Consider the following 21,683-nt stretch of genomic DNA (forward strand, 5'->3'; position numbering starts at 1 on the left):
GCTGCAGTCACAGTACTAGGACCTGACCTAAAACCAGATTGCATATTGTTTAAAATATTTACATCCAAGTAACATTTCAGTTGATTATTTGAGTGTACAGTAGTTTTATCTGGAGATTAAGCACACATTTTTCTATTCAGTTCATTTAAGGTATTTTTGATCAGCTGAATGAAACAATGCAATCCGCAATATTCTGAATATGAAAAATCTTATCTGACTTCGTGAGCATTATTTTAAAGTGTAACCATGGTTTCATACTGGTTCTTTGTATTCACTTATAGCACAATCCAAATGATACAATGGTCTAGATGTCATTAAGACCAAATAAAAAAATGATATTGGTATTAGAATCTCAGAAACACACCATTAATGCTATATATATATATATATATATATATATATATATATATATATATATATATATATATATAATATGCATGCATGCATGCAATTTGGCCTGACAGGGTGTCCATGTACGTCAAATATATAGACATCTCGGCCGTTCTGAGGCATGTGACAAAGTCGAGTGCCTCCAACCCCCGAGAAGTCTGTATATTCAATGTATACGGATGAACTGAAGGGCATTATTGCATTTATAATCCAGGTCAAACAGTGAATTTGAAGAAAAAAAATACAAATATTTAGGGCAAAAAATGATTAGGTTGTTTTTTTTTTTTTTTTTAATTAAATATCCTTATGCCAATAAAGTCGTCCCATGTATAACTTTGAACTACGCACGAAGTTAAGCTGAGTAAATGAATTAAATAAAAACATGTAAAAGAAAGTACATCTGTATTTTTGATATTGTACACATTGATATTGAAAAAATACACCAGGGGGCAGAGCTGAGACAGTCCCCCCCCCTCCTAGTTGACTATAGGCTAAGGGCTGATTGTTACAGCGTGACCCTGCAGCAAAGTGCTTCTGTGGAAACAGCGCACCTCCATTGACATTGTTGTATCCTTGTTACCTGTGCCTTGTGTAATACGCGTTAAAATGACGCATCTGGTGGTTCTACATAGAAGTGCTTATAAAACTGTTATTTTTGCAAATCTGCCGCTCAAACGCAGTCAGGATATCTAAATTAGGAAAACTAACGCCTGTGCGCTCTAACAACAGTTAAAATTTCATTTTTTTTTTTGTTTGTTTGTTTTCTGTTTCACTAAACTTACTATCTGTTTCAATAACAAATGAAAAAATGCATATCCTAATCTCGCTCTCACAATGGGGGGCTTGACTTTTACACATGGTCGACTTTTACTTCAGCGAATAGGGTATGTTGGTTTAATAATGCGGTCTATTCTAGGCCATCCATAGCAAGGCATATGTTTTTAGACAAGCATTATATTAGATTAAACAAAATTAGTCTAATGGCAAAATACAGGACACATAAATATTCAATAATTCTATTATTATGGCTGCCAAATGTATTAGAGGGTTATTAATCATTTTCAGTTTGAATCTTAACTATTAAAGGCTAATTATGTCATAAGTTTGTTTTGCACTTTTGCTTATAATAGTACTTTTCTGATCCACTTTGTTTCAATTATATAAAGCCGGTATCTAATCATGACCAAAGTATGCTTCTGTAAGTGCAGTTTTATCATGTATCCATCATTTTTACAATGCCCTAATGTCAATTTAAAAAAAAAAAATGATTAGAATGTTTCAGGACATGATAGCCAGGAAACTGGTCTTCACTTATATACCACATTGTCTTTTACTGCAATAGCTAGAACTAAACCCAGATACCGGTAATAATAAAAATTAAAGAACAGCTCCCCCTGCTGACATGATGAATAATCACAGCATGTTCTGAATAGCTACAGTATTATAAATCATTATTCCCAAATATTGCTGCAAGCATCTGCCCTTAAATTTCAGGTTAAAACAAATGGTTTTGAAAAATGAGGTCCTTAACTGTTAAAAAAAAAAAAAAAAAAAAAAAAAAAAAAGAAAAAAAAAGTGCTTAGTCTTTTGTAATAAGGCTATTTTAAAATGGTAAAACTAAATACAAGATTTGTTGAATTTGTTGAAAAGTTTGTCTGAATTCAGGGTGGTCATATCATAACGAACTAAAAATGTATTATTTATTGTGATTGTCTCTCGCAACTAAAACGATAGGGCTGGACCCGTGTCACTGATTATGGTGGTGACAGTAGTCACTGTTAGTATGTGTGGGATTATGGTTTCTTCCTACTTAAATCATATCAGCAAAGCATAGTTTTGTTTATGTCAGATGGAAAACAAAAAAAATGTGCACAAAAGCTGTTGACTCTCTGTATCTGTGTGATTCCTGTCTGTTTACTGATCATGCCTGCTGTCGCACACGTATACACATATTCAGACTCATTTGAAGTACCCAGTTAGGACTTCAGTAGTAGTTCAGTATTAATGATTTATACCACTGGGACATTTCTGTCAAGGAATATTTCTAATATACTGAAAATTAATCTGCTATGCCCAGGAGGCTTGGATAGGTAACACCGGCATTAGTCTAGAGATCACAAAAATATATTTGTTTCCCAATGACTGGCCAACAGGAAAATTAACCCATAAAACAGGTTTTTGGAAAACAAACACAACAAATAAACAATCTGGGGCTTCGGTCGGTCAGGGTTTCTTCGGCTCACCATGCACCAGCGACCCCTGTAGTCTGGCTGGGCGCCTGTGGGCTTGCCTGTAAGCTGCCCAGAGCTGCATTGTCCTCTGACCCCGAGTCAGCGCAGGGGTGGTAGCGGTGAGCTGAGCCTAAAAATAATTGGATATGCCACATTGGGAGAACATAATTGGCGATTACTATATAAAAAAAAAAAAAAAAAAAAAGGTGAAAGAAAAAGGGAAAATAAAACACAGTAATAAAACTACAAACAAAAGGTGCTACTCTATGCAGTGTCCCACAACCGCCACTACTCGTACAGCTCAGGCCTTCAGCCTATGCTTTGCTATTCCCTCACTATACTGTTGGGGTACCCAGCTGTGTCCCCGTTACCTACACATCCTGTTCCGGTACGTAATAATCAATATCTTTCTTGTGATCGCATCGGCTGCTTTCCTGAACCTGGTGTGCCTGGTTCGTTCTTTTGCTCCAGCTGCTGGTGTTCTATTTCGGATTCGTTTACTCTTTCCTTTTATTTTCAAACCCGGCGCCACTGTGTTTCGTCTGGAAGGGAAGCCCGACGGAATAGCAAAGCGTTTATTTTATAGGTTGAGTGACACCGCAACGCCTGCCTCCCGACCAGTCGGAGAGAAGGCAAGACAACACACCTTCACCCAGATTGACAGGTGGGTACTAAATTAGTCAGGATCAAAATTAAATTAAACTGTAGAAGCAGAATTTCCTCACAGAATTATTTAAAATCAGAAAACTGTGCCCTGTAAAATTATAGTGTAGGTCGTAGGTAACATTTGATCATACATTTACTTTTTTTAGTGCACTAGAACCAGTGTTAAAAAAATAAATTATACACTGGCAGGATGCACATCCATGGCAAATGTATACAATTCACAGGCCTGGATTCCATATGGACTGCAAGTAGAATATTAGAAACAAAATATAAGTTAATCAGGGTAACTGCAGGCAGATCACAGGCACTGGTTGTTGTTTAATGACCCAGACAAAGCAGAAATACTGGCCATTGGTAAAATATATCACTTGAAGCGTGTTTGCATTTAAATAAAGTAGTTAACAAAATATAAAATGCACAATCTTCCAAAATGTCTCTCCATTATTTTACATGTGTTAAACCTGGTTCACAGACTAACCCATCACTAGTGAATAAAATGCTGTGAAATGATAATTCCCTGTCAAATCCATAAATGCTGAAGTGTTACAATAAATTATGCAATGCATCATAAATTTTAAATTAGTAACTGTGATCACAGCTTCAATTCAGAATGTCACAGTGAAGCTGACATAAAATCTTCATCTGTTTTGATTTTATGGTAGAAATGCGCATACTGTAATGTAAATATATGTTACAGAAGGGTACAGGCAAGTGGCTGACTGAACCACTTTTTTTTAAAAAAAGTTCTGATTTTAAAGTGACAACTTTACCAGTTCTGAAAATAAGTGTGCTCATGATTACAAGTAGAGAACAGAATACAGTACTGTGCAAAAGTTTTAGGCAGGTGTGAAAACATGCTGTAAAGTAAGAATGCTTTCAAAAATAGACATGTTAATAGATTATATTTATCAATTAACTAAATGCAAAGTGAGTGAACAGAAGAAAAATCTACATCAAATCAATATTTGGTGTGACCACCCTTTGCCTTCAAAACAGCATCAATTCTTCTAGGTACACCTGCACACAGTTTTTGAAGGAACTCGGCAGGTTGGTTGGCTCAAACATCTTGGAGAACTAACCACAGTTCTTCTGTGAATTTAGACAGCCTCAGTTGCTTTTCTCTCTTCATGTAATTCCAGACAGACTTGATGATGTTGAGATCAGGGCTCTGTGGGGGCCATACCATCACTTCCAGGACTCCTTGTTCTTCTTCACGCTGAAGATAGTTCTTAGTGACTGTAGCTGTATATTTGGGGTCATTGTCATGCTGCAGAATAAATTTGGGGCCAATCAGATGCCTCCCTGATGGTATTGCATGAGGGATAAGTATCTGTCTGTACTTCTCAGCACTGAGGAGACCATTAATTCTGACCAAATCCCCTACTCCATTTGCAGAAGTGCATTCGCCAAACTTGCAAGGAACCTCCACCATACTTCACTGTTGCCTGCAGACACTCATTCGTGTACCTCTGTCCAGCCCTTCAGCAAACAAACAGCCTTCTGCTACAGCCAAATATTTCAAATTTTGACTCATCAATCCAGAGCACCTGCTGCCATTATTCTGCACCCCAGTTCCTGTGTTTTCGTGTATAGTTGAGTCGCTTGGCCTTGTTTCCACGTCAGAGGTATGGCTTTTTGGCCGCAAGTCTTCCATGAAGGCCACTTCGGAGCTGACTTCTCCGGACAGTAGATGGGTAGATTGCCTGTTTCTTTGTGCTTCTTCAAGAGAGCTTGGACAGCACATCTGGAAACCCCTGTCTGCCTTGAAATTTCTGCCTGGGAGAGACCTTGCTGATGCAGTATAACTACTTTGTGTCTTGTTGCTGTGCTCAGTCTTGCCATGGTGTATGACTTTTGACAGAAAACTGTCTTCAGCAACCTCACCTTGATAGCTGAGTTTGGCTGTTCCTCACCCAGTTTTATTCCTCCTACACAGCTGTTTCTGTTTCAGTTAATGATTGTGTTTTAACCTACATATTGAATTGATGATCATTAGCACCTGTTTGGTATAATTGTTTAATCATACCCCTGACTATACGCCTACAAAATCCCTGACTTTGCAAGTGTACCTAGAAGAATTGATGCTGTTTTGAAGGCAAAGGGTGGTCACACCAAATACGGATTTGATTTAGATTTTTCTTCTGTTCACTCACTATGCATTTAGTTAATTGATAAATATAATCTATTAACATGTCTATTTTTGAAAACATTCTTACTTTACAGCATACCTGCCTAAAACTTTTGCACAGTGCTGTATATAAATATAAATACAGTTTATGGAGTTTTGTATTGGAAAAATACACAATGCATCATTTTTAAAATTAAAATAATATACTCATAATACTAAAAATTAACAAAATGTAATGTTTTGAAGAGTGAAAAAAATCTGTTTTGTGAGGACAAAAAGAAACCATTGAAATTGTTTCATAATTAAGTTACTTTATAATATTGAAATGGTTCACATTTTTGAAAAATAGTTATGCTGAGGCATTATTTTGATATGACACCCTGCCAAGCAACTATGATATAGTAAGATGGGTATTATTCAGAAAAAGGGCTTTCACTTTGCCAGAAAATAAAAGCTGTTCAGGCTTTTATGTATAATTTAGTGGTTGATTCAATAACAGCTTATCTGTGAAATAATGATTTGGAAAATTATGGGTTACTTAAACAGAGGAAATGTGGAGCAATAAGTATTTGATCCATGTAAATATAATATTGCTCTACATTCTCTCTGATGGTGCACTGTTGAACCAGATTGTAAACTTGTTGCTAGTTATTAAACTCATGTTTTTGCTGCTGTTCTGGTGATTTAGTTGAACACGCTTTGCATTTTTGAGCTCACTTGGATTCAGGGATTACTTACATAAATGCCGTAATTGAATATGGTCTGTGTGTTTGAAAATAAATACAAAGTAATTTTCAAATATAAGTTTGGCAGGGATAGGGTTAAAATCTCATCTCCACCAAATCCATATGCAGAATATGGATAGGGTTAAATTGATTAATCAAGGATAAGTTAGGCCCAGCCATGTGCTTTAAAACAACAACTAGCTCCATTGTTTGGGGGAGACTAGTTTAGGGAGAAGACTGGGAGCAGCAGGTTGTGCTGCCTGTCTATGTGCTATGATAGCTTTGCTTGGGTGCTGTTTTTGGTTTGATTGTTTGTTTAAACCTTTTGTTTGTTTGTTTGTTATCTAATAAAAGTGTGCAAAGAGTGCTGAACTGCAGTCTTCCACTTCTGCGTTTGCTTTTTCTGCTGTTGGCCAACCCTGACCACGATGCTACTCTGCCACATATAGTGGCAGGGTGGGTGGGGTGAGGCAAGGCAAGACTACCCACCAGAGAGAGAGAGAGAGAGAGAGAGAGAGGACAGAATTAACCCCATCCCTGCCAACCTTACATTCCCACACACACTATTTACACAAGCAGGGCTTTTGCACCCAATCCTGGTCCTGGGGACACAATGTGTCTTCTGGTTTTCATTCCAACTGAGTTATTAATTACTTAATTGAATTTACTTAATGCACGTTACATAAACAATATAAGCCCATCTATTTTAAAACGTTTTGATACTTATTTAAATTGTTTCAGTTGTACAGTTGTGTATGTATATGATATACCTGTATATACACATTTATTTTCAAATAGTTGTTTTTATATTATATTTTTATGTAATATGTCTGTATATAAATTTCTGTTCAAATGTCCATTTATTTACACTATTTTGGTTGTGTAGATGCTTTATTTGACAACCTTGAATAAAACTGACTTATATTCAATTGTTTGTCCTTTCATTAAAATATTTGTTTCAAACTGACCAGTCGTAGTTGTTCTAGGTTTGCCTATAAACGCTGTCGTTCTAATGTAAAACAGTTGCAGATTTCAAGTTAACTACACAATTTTAAATGTAACTTGAAATCTGCAACTTTTTAGGAGCTGAGAACAACTAAACAGGTATAATTAAGCACATTATTAGTTAAATTAAGAGTTTAATTAAGTAATTGAATTAAATCCAGAAGACACAGTGGGCCCCCAGGACCAAGATTGGGAAACTCTGGTCTACTGTATAGGCAACATGATTCTAAACTCATATTTTCTGAATCTTCAGAAGATGGATGAAACGTTTAGGCATTATGACATCATTATGCAGAGCAGAACAGGTGCAAAGACAACCGTCTCTAAATAACCAGGTATAAGACATATCAAATAGTAATACTTAGAACCTTGCCCTGCCACACAGCTAAGCAATGCAGAGAACTTCTCCAGATATACAAAATTTCCATAAAATTATGACTTGCATTTCTTAATGTTTTTTTTCTACATTAGTTTGCTTTTTCTTTTTTGTTTCTATTTTTCCACATGTTGTTCCAACTTCTGGCCAGCGAGGTCAGTTGATTTTACCTCCCTATCCCACAGGCGTGCCAGAATAGTCCCTGTGGAATCCCCAGTGAAGACCAGCAACTTTGGACAGCCATTGTGCAAGTTCCAGTTCTTTAACTTCTGCCTCGGTCATACCAAATTTTGTTTTAATGTTTAAGTCCTGCCAACTTTTATCACTTTTTTTTTTTTCAACCAAACCAGTAAAGTGTCTAAAAAGGTAAACTGAGGGGTAGGTTTACCAAAGTGTTCCGCCTGTCATGTCGCAAATCAGTTGCAAACGAGTCGGAAGTCCTGGGTGAAATATACTACACAGGTGCAATGCTATTTGCAACTCCCTAGGGAATGATTGCGGCTGCAGATTCAATTTGCTATTCAAACGTAGATGAATATGTAATTATTGGCGTTCATACACATGAGGGTTCTCAAATAATATAATGAGATGTACGAAAGCTGCCGACAGTTGTGACACTTACAATTGCATCAATTTGTTAAGAACTTTTGAAAGCATGTTTTAAACAGTCGCAATTGTTGATGGCATTTCTTGTGCACTGCCAGTTGTGCTGAATACATCTTTGAGCCAAACAGCCAAATACTTATTTTTCCCAATAAAGCAGGGTGTACTTACAAGCCTTGAAAACAGATTTCTATGACATTTCTGGTTTCCCCAACGTGTTGGAAGCAATAGACTGCATACATGTGCCACTAACCCCTCCAGCTCATTGTGAGCATCTTTTAGCACTGCACCACTGACTAACTTAAATAAAAGCGGACAATATACATTTGTCTTATAGGCTACTCATGATAATACTAATTGGTGGTATTATGCAACGTTTGTTGCTGGGCCCTTGAAATTCATATTAACGAGAATTGACTGTCCTCCTGTAAGTATTGTAACGTGTCAATGCGGAACCGTGATCTATTTGTGTTAATTGTCTAGGCTGCCAAGATAATAATAACCGTACAAAAAAGCTAAAATCATTGTTTTAATTTAAAATATTTTATTCGCATTGTACAGCAATGTGTACAGTGATTTATTCTGTGTTCCCATGCCGATAGCCTAGTCTAAAGTAAAACAGTGCACTGTACTGTATTTTTAATTATTTTTTTTTTCCAATTTTTTTGGAATGTCCAGTTAGTGGTTCAACTTGGCTCACTGCTGCAACCCCCAAACTAACTCGGAACCTCCGAAACAAATGCCGTCAGCCATCTGTTTTTTTCCGCTCTGCAAGCCTGCTGTGCAGTTATATCCAGAACTTAGTGTCGGTGGCCCATACAGTTCTGAATTGCACATAGGCACACGGCCAGCCACAGGGGTCGCTGCTGAACGGTGAGCTAAGGACTTCCCAGCTGACCTAACTCCTATCCTGCCAGGCAGCACTTGGCCAATTGTGCGCCGCCCCCTGGGAACTCCCGTCCACGGTCGGCAGTAGCATAGCTTAGATCTGAACCAGTGATTTTCAAGCTATAGGGCGCAACCTGCACTGCCTTTAGCGGATGTATCACTCAGGAGCCCCCTAAATGTTTACTTTAAGTGTTGCAACAAAAATGCAAATTGCGGTATGTTTATGATGCAACTGGCCCATCTTTGTAAACCTACCCCTTTTATCATTGTTTTTTGTAACCCTGGTTCATCAATGTGAAAATGTAATATTTATAACACTAAGGTGGGAAAACAATCACTTAAAAATGTACTCCCAGGTTCAATTGATACAAAATAAGAAAATAAATAACTTACACTTCCAATCCTAGTACAGAATGAGCCACCACCCACTTGATAGATATATATATATATATAAATAAAAAAACAGGACCATGTGCAAAGTGAGCATTTGGAAATGTGCCATAGCTCTTGAAGCAACCCCCGTAAAATGCACCTTATCTGTTAAAGGTCATAACTTATCTAAACCTTAATCCAGTGGAGGTAAATGCAAATGCATTTCCACAATTTCAGCTTCAGAGTGTACTGAACATAGCCTGAAGGCGTTTTGATAAAACTTTAAAGCAGCAATGCCCCACACAGGTTTAAATGTTACATACGAGGTAATAATAATAGCCAATGTAGTAAATTTAGTTATTTGTATCTACAACCTGCAAGTTCTTCCATCATAGAAGCTGTATTGAAGCTGTATGCCCTTTGCAATTATAAGAAGCAAATGCTTTTTGGGATTTTATCACATCACTGACTAAAGAATTTTGAGATACAGAACCCTTCATATATCACTATATTATGGCTCTTAGTTACTGCAGAACAGATGACAAAAACTTAAAATAAAAATATAAAAAGACAAAAAAAGAATATCTCGATGTTCAAAGCTCAGTATCGTTAATTAAAAACAGGGTATAGCAATGGAATTCTTATTGTCTATAAAGTGCATTAAACATTTTATAAAATTGTTACACTAACAACACCATTTACACCTATAAAATATAGCTTCATGCTGCCTTTGGCAAATGAGGCAAGGGATGCCAGACCAATTTAGATACCTGCTGTATAGTAAAAGACTGCAGAGCCATGACGCCACATTGTAGGTCATAAATTGTTTCTTCTCTCACCCAGTTAAATTCAGTACCATAGTGCTACATTTTCTAGTATGAACCTTGTCTGCAATCACTTTACCAATTCATTTTGTCTTTCAAAACGTTTATGTGCCAAAACCTGCTGTGCCCATACTGCAAATGGGAAATATGAGGAATCTTAAATTGACAAATACTACAGTGACACAAACAATCGTGTTGTTTTTCAGGCTTCCAAGCTGGCTTGGGAAGCCTATTGTTATTGTAAAGATATTTTTTTTATTGTTATTGTCATTTTTCCTCCCAAAATTTTAAACTGCTCCTGTTCGCACGTGGTGTAACCAATCAACATGAAACTTAGCAGGTATCCTCACATGTAGTTCAGATGCAAAAAAATAAATAAATTCAAAATCTTCTTGGGAACCAGTGTACCAATTGATCTGAAACTTCACATATGTCATCGGCAAACAAACCTGCTTTCTCCAAACTTGAAGCGAAAGTTGCTGCGATAAATTTTACTATCAAAATGGCTGCCACCAAATTTGCCAAAACCCAGACATCAAACTGCTTTTCTTTGCAAACCATTTAACCAAATAACTCTCAACTTGGTAGGCTTCATCCTGGAGACAATGGAATTCAAATAGGGACAAATTTGTTCTTTTGTAAAACAAGATGGCTGCCAGACCTAAGTTTCGTTCTTAAATTTAAAACCGCTTCAGCTGAACACGGTTTAGTTGATTAACTCCAACGATGACAAGCATCATCATCCATAAAACTGATCTCTTGCTTACACTTGTGCTGCAATGCTACAGCTTGCCAAAATTTCCAGTTGGTACTGAGCTTGGAAGCCGTAAAACTGCCTGGCTGCTGCTGCTGTTGTTGTTCGCCATAATGGTAAGGATATCAACTCGAACTAAATTCATAGATTGGGGTACCTATAAATGATACTGTACCTAAATCATTTAATTTTTTTGTTTGTTTGTTAGGCATGAGAAAACATTGAATCTTATGAGCTGAACAAGATTAAACTGGATGGCAAGTATTTATGGTAAAAAGTTAAACATTCGATTAATTGTGTTAGCTTTTTTAAACATTGGTCAATTTGTTGGTGTAGTGTGGATGCAGAAAGTCGACAGACTTTGATCACAACAAATGTAGACAGCGCTGTCAATAAAGTCAAGGTCAAATAGTTGAACTTATATATATATATAATTATATATTATATATATATATATATATATATATATATATATATATATTGCCGTTATATGTATAACGTCGTGCAGCATTATAATAATTGTGCAGGGATATAACTTTTTAGAAATCTTTTTTTTTTGTGTGATAGATTTCAAAGCAGATGCCCTTCAAACTCTCATCAATGCTAACGTCTTTATCTAGCACATATACAACAGAAAACTCGTGTCTTGCATTTTGTATTGATAATTTATTAATCAAACTGTGCTTCGGTAAAAATAAGTTCTGCCATGCATTGTGCTATATTTGCACGGTTAAAAGTCAATCAGTCTGCAGCATCCGAAGATTCTGTTTTATAAAAGGGATTGTATCCCTCTAGCCAGATAGTGCAGGTAATATTTCCATTGAAGTATAAATGAAAGTAAAACCATATTAAAGTTGTTTTTAACTGCAAGCACACAAGTGTTTTCTAAATAAAAATAAACTACTGATTACTTATACTTCATAACTCCTTTCAGAAGTACTGGTGACTTAATAGGTCACCAGGGACTTGTTTTCTGCTGTGTTTTATAAATGCTGTATACTTCTCTGAGCATGTATAGAGACCACATTATCAAGCTACGTGGCTATTTGAAGCTGTTTATAGCAGGAAGCTAAATTTAACTGCTTCTAGTGAATCACTTTTTATGACTACTGAAAGAAAAATACATCACTTGCAAGCACATTTGCATAATGAGGATTCTTTCTTTCTTAGGCAAAGTCATGAATGGTTTCAATTGGCAATTAAGATGAATCAGGTATTCAGAATCCGTTCAGCTGTGCATATCCTTATTAGTGTTTTATCATACATTTAGCAAAGTGTTTATTTTAGTCCGAGGAATGGCTGTAAATAGATATTTAGCAAATGCTTAGAACAGCTATGATGCATTAAAGCCTAACAGGTTAGTTGTGCTGTTTTTTACTATTTTTATTTCCCCCTGAATCTCACATTTTACCATTGTGATTCACAGTTATTTATCTTGTATACTTAGTACATTTCTCTTTCCAATGTCCAGTTGCAGTGTGTCTTCTATTCAATTTGTTCCATCGCCACTCTTACAAACAAGAAGTTGAGAAAACTAGATTGATGCCATTGCAGTCTTGTAAAATGAATTTATACCACATGCCATACAGGTAAAGAGCGTTCCCTCCAAGGCTAAAATGCACGCATTTTTTGCAGTAACTGGCAACCTTCGCACTCAGTTTACTAACTTTAGCAGGTTATCATAAATATCAACCTCAATCGAGAGTTAAAGCTATTATTTTGAGACCATTCTTACAAAGCATTAACATAAGCGTATTTGTGTCTGTCTTGCAGCTGATTCTCTGATTTCCCTCTGTAAAAATACACGCCACGTTAGTGATGTGCTTGCCTGGGCACTGGCAAATCTACTGTATATGTCATCTGCCAAAACTCAACATGGCGGCTGCACCAACAAAGAAAAAATGTTTCAGCAAAGTTTCAGTAAGACAGAGCTAAAAGAAATTTGATTATCAATGGGTGTGATAGTATTCTTAATGTTTTGCTGTAATTCGAGTCAATACCATTAAATAGCATAATGCCAGTCATAAACATGTAGAGAATTTGAAAGCAAATAAGGCGGCAACAATGACAAAGCCCTGCGTTCTGTGCTGAAAAACTTAAGACCTAAGATATCTCAAGGCAGAGCTTTCCCGAATTAAGTAAGCAAAATTGCTTATTTCATTATTGTTTAGTTTATTTCTTTCCACTCTACCTGCTTTTTAATGAAGCTATAATTAGCCATTTTAAACCAGGGCCGTTTCTTAATTGAATGATATATTCTGACGACAAAGAAATGAGCTCAAAACTATTTTTCTAGCTATACAATCCTTAAAGGAAATTGATCACTTTGCTGTGTAAAGGATATAGTCAACACTACACACCGCTGGTTTCATAAAGACATTCAGTCTGGAGACACGCCTTTTTTTAAATCTTGCAAATAACACTGCAGAATTAGGAAAGAAACAATTGAGAGGATTAATTATTTGTTTACATTAAAAGGGGCGCTATTTAAATTACAATCGGGTAATACATAGCAGTGAACATGTTTTAGAGCAACGAGTCAGTCAACAGCTTTTATCAGTGTTTCATATTTTATCCTGGTTATTATAATGCCAGTAAAACACTAAACTTAATTTGTGGAGTACTGTACATAGGATTACTCTCACATGACATTGCTGGACTGGTACTAAACTGTTTCTTTTTTTTATTGTTATTGTAAATGCCAGCAATAAGCGAATCAGGTCTTTTCAAAACACCTTTATTTGTAGACTGAACTACTGTGTTGGTAGAAGACTAAATATGATTCCTACAACTGCTGGACATTTGTTTTTTGGAATTGTTGTTCTATAATTCTTAGGTTTTCCTGCTTATTTTAATGCCAGCAATGAGCCAAGTGATGTCTATAAACATTATGACAGGTTTGAAGTGTCTTCAGGTGCTTTACTTACTATTACACTAAAAAGAGTCTGATTGAAAAAAAAAGTGAATATTGGTAATATTTATTAAATTTACTTACAGTATTTTAACTACCAACATTATATTTATGTTCAAATGGCATATTTAATTATTAATACGTTGATAAAAAGTGGGAACAAATGGAATTGGCCATTTTTGAAAAACGGAATTTGGTATTCCCAAGAATGGACCAATTAGTAGCCCTAAAGAAGATTTCACTTGAAGGCAGTGCAGATGCCAGTGTTTTATGCAGTAGTATAATAGCAATTTTACGCAGGCCACCTGTTAAGCATGCAGTCTGTATCTAGGATAACAACCGATAGTGCTGCATAAGATCAGAGGATGATTCAAAACCAGAGTCAGAGCCACAATAAATGTCTTGTTTAAATTTAGTAAATTGTAAAATTGTTGAGATGCTTGTGTTGGAATATTGTTTAATGCAACAAAAATATATTAACAGGGTTAATGCATGGCCGGAGGTTTCTCACTGATAATTTACTCTTTCTCAGTCAAAACGACAATTTTCTCAGTATCTTAAAAGCTTAGAGGGAACGCTGCAGATAAATAAATTGTTATCTTCAGCCATAGGGCAACGCCAACTGGCTTAAGAGCATGTTTATATTAAGCAGAGATGTTTATACTGTATTAAGCAGAGTTAGGCAAAGTTTTACATACAAGTTGCTCTTGCGCTATGTTAACTATGAACACCACAAGGGGTAACCCCCCCCCTTTTTTTTTTTCATGTTTCAATATTTTAAAAAAGAAAATAAAAGAGCATGTTACAATATGGCAAAATAAGCTTTTTCATTAGCGTTTGGTGGCATTTCATTTGTTATAATTCAATTTCAATGTGCCTACCACCCCTATTGTATCATGTCTACAATATATGTGAAATAGTAAGTCCAGCAGTCTTTTAAACTAAATTAAGTTGATAGCCTTTATTCCAGATAGATATTCGTATATGCCAGGGATTTGTTACAGCTGTCTGTACCTGATGCCTACAGGGTTATTTTAATTACATCTTTTTTACAGAGTCATTGCTTTAAAGTATAATACTCAAGGGAAATTATATGTACCTGCAAAGGTTAATGGCTTCACAAAAGCTGTAATTGCATTTGATCAAGATTAAAGAAAAATAATATAATTAAAATAAACCCTTATTTACATCTAAACCAGATCAAAATTGCAACTGCGTATGTATTTGGGAGTTATATATTATAGGATGGTGAACATCTGTGTATGAGGGGAATATCGTTACGAGATGTGAATTAAGCATCAGTACAATCCATATACAGACGCTCTTAGGGCCTCATTTATGAAGCATTTACCATACGCAAAACATGATTACTGTGTGAAGTTCTGTCCCCATCCTATTTACTATTCCCATTTCCGTGTGTAAAAAAAAAAAAAGGATTTAGCGGATGCAAAATGAAAGGGGTGGAATAGCGGCGCAGCCTCATTTGCTTTTAATTAATGAATTATGTATGCAAAGCAGCATTTTGAAAACAGATAATGAGCTGCCATACATTCGTGAGCTATTCGCGAAGGTCTGACGAGGATTTTGTGCAGGCAAAAATTCCGCCGACTGAATGCTGCAGCAAAGCGGACAGCATAGGCAGCAGAAGCTGTGTACCGATTTGAAATGGCAGTTCCTTTTTCAATTCGAAGACGACCACCAACCAATACTTGGGATATGCCTGCCACAGGTCAGGTATTCACTGAGCATTTTATGTCAGAGCTGCCGATAGGCGCAGCTGTGGAGTGATGTCCTTGGTCCCACCCATCGAGGTATTAAATAATCACTACGTGGAGAACTCCTTCTTGCTTGCCTCTCCCAACCAGTGGGTGTAAACTAACCTCATTCCAGCTGTTTGTCTTTTTTTAAGAGCCCTTCTGTGAGTTTTCTGTGAGTTACTTGGCATTTTGTTGCTGGAAGTCGGCTTGCCACTTCCCCAGACTCAGAACTCAGCAGCTGAATCCTTAGCAAGAAGCTGTGCAATGGCGCTCCATTTTATAATAATTATTTTCAGCAGTCTGCATCACCTAGTCACTGTAGTCTGCCTTTACTAACCTTGCAGCTTGCTGCCTGTGTTTTCTATTTTCCTCTGCCCTTGGAAGGTTTTGAAAAATACCAGAGAGAAAGAGATGTTTTCCTCCAGCAAGACCCAGCTCTGCTGCGCCTGCTGTAGAGTCAAGAACTCTGGGCCACCTCGGCATGCGAGATTCCTCTGCGCATGAATCTCCACAGTTGAAAGTGTACCTAGCAGCCATATCTGCATGCCATGTCCTCAGTGTCTATACTAGCAACCCATTTTCTGAGGGGTCTCTGCGGTTACGTCCTCCTAAGAAGGACGTCCTCCCCGATTGGAGTCTAGACGTGGTATTGGAGACTCTCACTAAGGCCCTGTTTGAGCCTATACATTCCATAGAGTTGAAATATCTCACTGTGAAGACAGCTTTTCTATTAGCCATCACCTCCGCTAAGTGGGTCAGTGGACAGTCACTGACACTGGCTCTGTCAGGGCACAGTTCCTATATGTGTATTTGGGACAATGGAAATGGTATAGTTGCGCATGAACCCTGTTTTCCTCCCTAGGGTGATTGTGGTTTTTACTTGAATCAAATCAGTGGAACTGGAGGCTTTCCATCCCACTCCTTTTGCGGAGGAGATGGACCTGAGATTGAATTCCCTCTGCCCTGTTCGGGCATTGAGAGGTTTATGTGGGTAGGACGAGAGCGTTGCATCAGTCTGACCAGCTCTTCATCCGTCATGGTGAAAGGACCCTCGGTCAAGCCCTCTCCAAGCAACGACTATCCCACTGGATTGTGGATACAGTCTCAACTGCATATAATAGTGCCAGCCTAGAGCTGTGGCAACTACTTGGGCATTCTTTAGAGGAGCTTCACTGAATGATATAGGTATTGCGGCTAGCTGGGCTACTCTGCATACATTCATCAGGTTCTACCGACTTAATGTGGTAGATCTCTCTATGCCTTCATTAGGCACAAGGGTCCTTGAGGTTGCACGCTCACGTCACCAACACTAGTTGGCGGCAGCGGGACGCCACTCATCTGCTGTCCGCTCATACTCTCTCGCAATGGCTTTGGCATACTTTTCCCAAAAGTATTGATTGGTGGTCGTCTTCAAATTGAAAGGAAACAATAGGTTACGGATCGTAACCCTGGTTCCCTGAAAGAGAAGACAACCAGCAAACCTTACAAGGTCGACTCACTTGCAATCGTGCGTTCAATGCAAAAGAGAATGAGTTCTCTGTGTACTGACTATTTAATACCTCGGTGGGCGGGACCGAGGACATCACTCCACGGAGGGGCCTATAGGCAGCTTTGATATAAAATGCTCAGTGAATACCTGACCTGTGGCAGGCATATCCCAAACGTATTGGTTGGTGGTTGTCTTCTCTTTCAGGGAACCAGGGTTATATCTGTAACTTATTGATATTTAAGGTCCTGCATAGCCATAACGTGTTAATGCAACACTGATTTATTTTGGGTTAATGTAGACTACGATAAAAAGAAAATATACTGAAATAATTTAGTTTCAACTTAAAATAAGATTTTATAATCTATGTGTCCTACAACAATGTGAAGCCTACAACGCATCAGCATAATTTGTTTTGTATTACATGTAGGATAGACCAAAAAAAAAACCTGGTAGGTATTCATTTGACTTTACTACTGTACTGTTTAAGCCTATTATACATATCTATATTTTTATATAATGTAATGTGTACAGAGAACACATTGATGTTATTTTAATATGCCCTCATATTTATTAGATTAGATAATAAAATATTATTTTAAATTTAAACTAAACTATTTCAGCATATTTTCTTTTATCGCTTTCTCATTTTTATCCCTGCCACCACCAGTAAGCTCCTTCACCTGTTGTCAATAGAACAAATACCGTGCGCAACTTCAGACCTGTTGCCATCCACAGTTTGTATGCTAATTAGAATTTTTCCGACTGGTATTTTTGCTTCTAATTAGTTAGTAAATGGGGCGTGACACTTTGGGAAATCCAATGCACAGTCATCTCAGTTTTCCTCCCACAATTCTGGCCAAATTAGCGCTGCTTAGTAAATGAGGCCCTTAGTCCTATAAATCTATTCCATACTGGTATATTTAGCTATATTTGGTTTCTGTATTTTTAAAATTTTCGCCAAAAAAAAAAAAATGTTTAGCATTTTTAAATGCTTGGTCACTAACAAAGATACCTTGTTTGCTGAACAAGCCTGCATTTACACCTTAAAGACAAAAGGATAATTCCAGTCGTAGACATCAAACACCAGACATTTTACCATTTCACAATTTCACTGGTAAGAGAGAGGCATGCCAAGAAGTTTCTCTCGTGGGAGATATTGTTTTCCGATACACTACTGACTCGCACCATTTTCACACAGAAATGCTGCCACTGTGCCATCTCTGAAACGTTTTAACGTGTATAAAATACCATTTCACATGAAATTGTGCAATCAATGCCGGTGTAATTACGTCATAACCCTTTCACACAGCCAAAGAGATCACTGGAGTACAACTTTCAAACCTGTCAATCAACTAATTGTTCTCATGGCACAACAGACTGTTCTCGGGCAATCTGAAACACTGACAGTGCTTAATTTCTAAAGGAAGAGGTGCCGGGGTGCAAGCAATGACAGTCATACCGACCTAAGAAGCGCATATTTAAAAATATTTGAAAGAGTACTGTACATACTTGTTTAGATGTGTACAATCATGTATTCTATATCACATACAAAATAGTAGTGCGTGCAGAGAAATTAATTAAAGGTAACCGCAGGACATATAATTAAAAATAAAAGCCTGTATACATGTTTTGTTATGATTTTGCATTTAAATGGATTAAAAGACAAAAAAAACAACCCAAACAACATTGGTTTGACCCACGGTCTGCACTATATATCAGAGATGTTTATGTAACAGAAGCTGCTGGTAGATTACAAAAACGATTAAACTTAGTCTAGGTAGTTGTTAACTTAGTATGTTTTTATTCTCTATTAATTAAGTTTATATTCATTGAAAAAGGCAAAAGATCGTTATTTTTATTGTTTTGGTTTAATATAATATAGCAGGCTAGTGTTCCTATTGAAGTAGGCTATAATATTTTTTTTTCATTAAAAAGTTGCCATCGCTCTTTGTTGAAATGAATGCTCATCTTTCATATTTTGTTGTTTACTACTCATTTAATCAAACCAAGTAGTGTAAGAAGTTGTTTGTATCGTTCAAGACATTTTTCAAATCAAGTGAGCTTATTTGTGTGTAAAAAACGACAATAGAGTTGCAGCCAGTGTCATCTTACTTAAAGGCACTCAAGCTGAAATCGTAAAGTAGGCTACAAACGTGGCAGCTGACTTCTCTCTTTAGTGCGCACGCAAGAACTTGCAAACTTAATACAACTGTGTTGACAGTTTAAGAAAAGCATTTTATGAGATTTTTAACTAGAGGTACCGGCGCTATGACTCTGCATGCCCAGAGGTGCCATGGCTGTGCCTCCACACTGCATGCACGCCCTTTACCTAACTACGCTTAAGTGACGTGGCATGTTAACTTTGAAACCACACCGACTATAGTGCTTCAGTAGCGGTATAGCCTTTCACACAGGCAGTTTTGACGGTTCAGTGCCATCTCTGAACCACCTCGCGAGGTGGTTCAGAGACAGCACAAAATATGACGGTTCTGTGTCGGTATAGGCAGTTCACACAGACCTGTAAGCCGCTTCAGTGGCGGTTTTGAGCTGTCTTAACTCCTGTGTGAAAGCACTGTTAGACGGGAAACAATAATTAAGCAATAAACATTTTTTTGATGGGGACACATGGATCCGTGACAGGACTTGATTCCCTTTGTTTCAATCCATGGACCAGGACATAGAACTAAGAAAAATATGTACAATTTTGAAAAAAAATAAATAGCATGTTTATGTGATTTGCTAAGCCACGTGTCCTCCCACCTTCTGCTGGTTATAAAGGCCATGCATCTTCTGAAGACGATTGTAGGTTTTGAAGTTCCATACAGTACTTACAATTCACACTTTTCTGTCTACTTTACCACGGTACCAACACCTATACTTTGAAACTACCAGGAAACTGTTTGTTAACCTGCTAAAAACTTTTTGTTAAAACCAGTTGGAAGCCTTTTGCACCTTCCTCCAGGCCAAAAAGAAATGCTGGACCATAGAGCAACGATAGTCACAGCATTGTTATTATTAACAAGGAATTTTGCATACTGCTACAATAAGTATCAGATTTAAAAGTATGTACTGTATTTCAATCCATGTGTCGTCTCTTTTGGCAAGTGATATTTTCATTATCATACCATTCTGAATTAAAATACTTCTGTTGAAAATATAGTACCCTACCAACAAAATCAACTACAGTATATCTAAATGGAAGCCTGTGTATTTTAAAACGCCAATATTTTCAGATATGTATTTTTGATGTCGTATCTCTTTTGTGTTCCCTGAAAAACTGACAAGGGTTGGAAAGGGCCAAAATGAAATAATCAGATATGCCTCACACGCGTTTAACCGTCACTGAAGTCAAAATTTTATAGGGTCGGACATGTGAGTGCTGACTGTGTATGCTTTATTGAATTTATGGTGTTTAGGTCAGAATGTTGTTTAAATGCATGTGATGATATGTAAAACATATGTATAGGTGATACTTGATGTTGAAGTTTCTGAAAGTATTACTCATATCTAATAGTTTCAGTTTTCTGCAAAGTGTCGCTTTTGGGGAAAAAAAAAAAAAAAAAGTCCTCAAATAGTTAAAGAAGCATAAATATACTGTCAAATGGAACCAGTCTAAAATTACAACATGTTTTAAGTAATAAATGTATCTTCAAAACTGGGTAAGAACCTTTGATTTTGCTAAATTATAAACTGTATTTTTACTTTCAATATGTGTATCTGTTGTTGAGCAACTAAAACCCTAGATATAAAACATTATTAACCCTTTGCGGTCCTATGTCGGACCAGGTCCGACATTACAGTTTTCCCTTTCCAGTCCAATGACGTCAAAAATGTCAAGCACAGGTCATTTTTTCTCCAGAAAAAGTCGAGAAAACCTTTCAGTGAGACCAAAGGAGATAGCTGCTTCCGAATCCAGCGCTCAAAGAATATCACAGACATTTGCAGAGCTTTTTGAGATGTTATAGTAATAAAATAATGACTTGGATCGCATTATTGAGGAGTTTGGTGATAAAATGAGTGATCAGGAGAGGATTTATCAGTATGCACGATTATAAAGAGGTATGTGAGAAATACAGCAAACAAGGGGTGGGGCTTGGCTGGAGATGCAGTACTGATGTCCTATTGCTATGCAGGGCCTTTTAAACCTGTTTTACTCTGGGGGGGGAATAAAAAATTAAACAGCGCGTGTAAAATAAACAGCGAGTGTGAAAATGACAAGCGCTGAATAAATGGACCACTAAGAGTTAATAAATTAGCCTCACATAACATGGATAAAAAAAAAAGTATATGTGAAATGAATATGTAAAAAACCTATGTGATCTTGTTGTCTAGCCCGAAGTTCTATCGAATTTGGTTACTGAAATAACAGCCTGAACATCAGCACACAAGTACAGCAATGACGTGACCCCAAGGTGTCTGCAGAATCGAAAGGGTTAAAGCTCTGTCCATTTTCTCTCATTTCTATTTGTCAGCAACCTGACTGATTTGTGAGAATATCAGGGATGGTTGAGCAACAACCTCTCATTGAGTTGATGTGAAATGACCCCCAGGTTAATTAACTGTA

Source organism: Polyodon spathula, chromosome 1 (assembly GCF_017654505.1).
Source record: "Polyodon spathula isolate WHYD16114869_AA chromosome 1, ASM1765450v1, whole genome shotgun sequence".
In the NCBI taxonomy this organism is placed as follows: Eukaryota; Metazoa; Chordata; class Actinopteri; order Acipenseriformes; family Polyodontidae; genus Polyodon; species Polyodon spathula.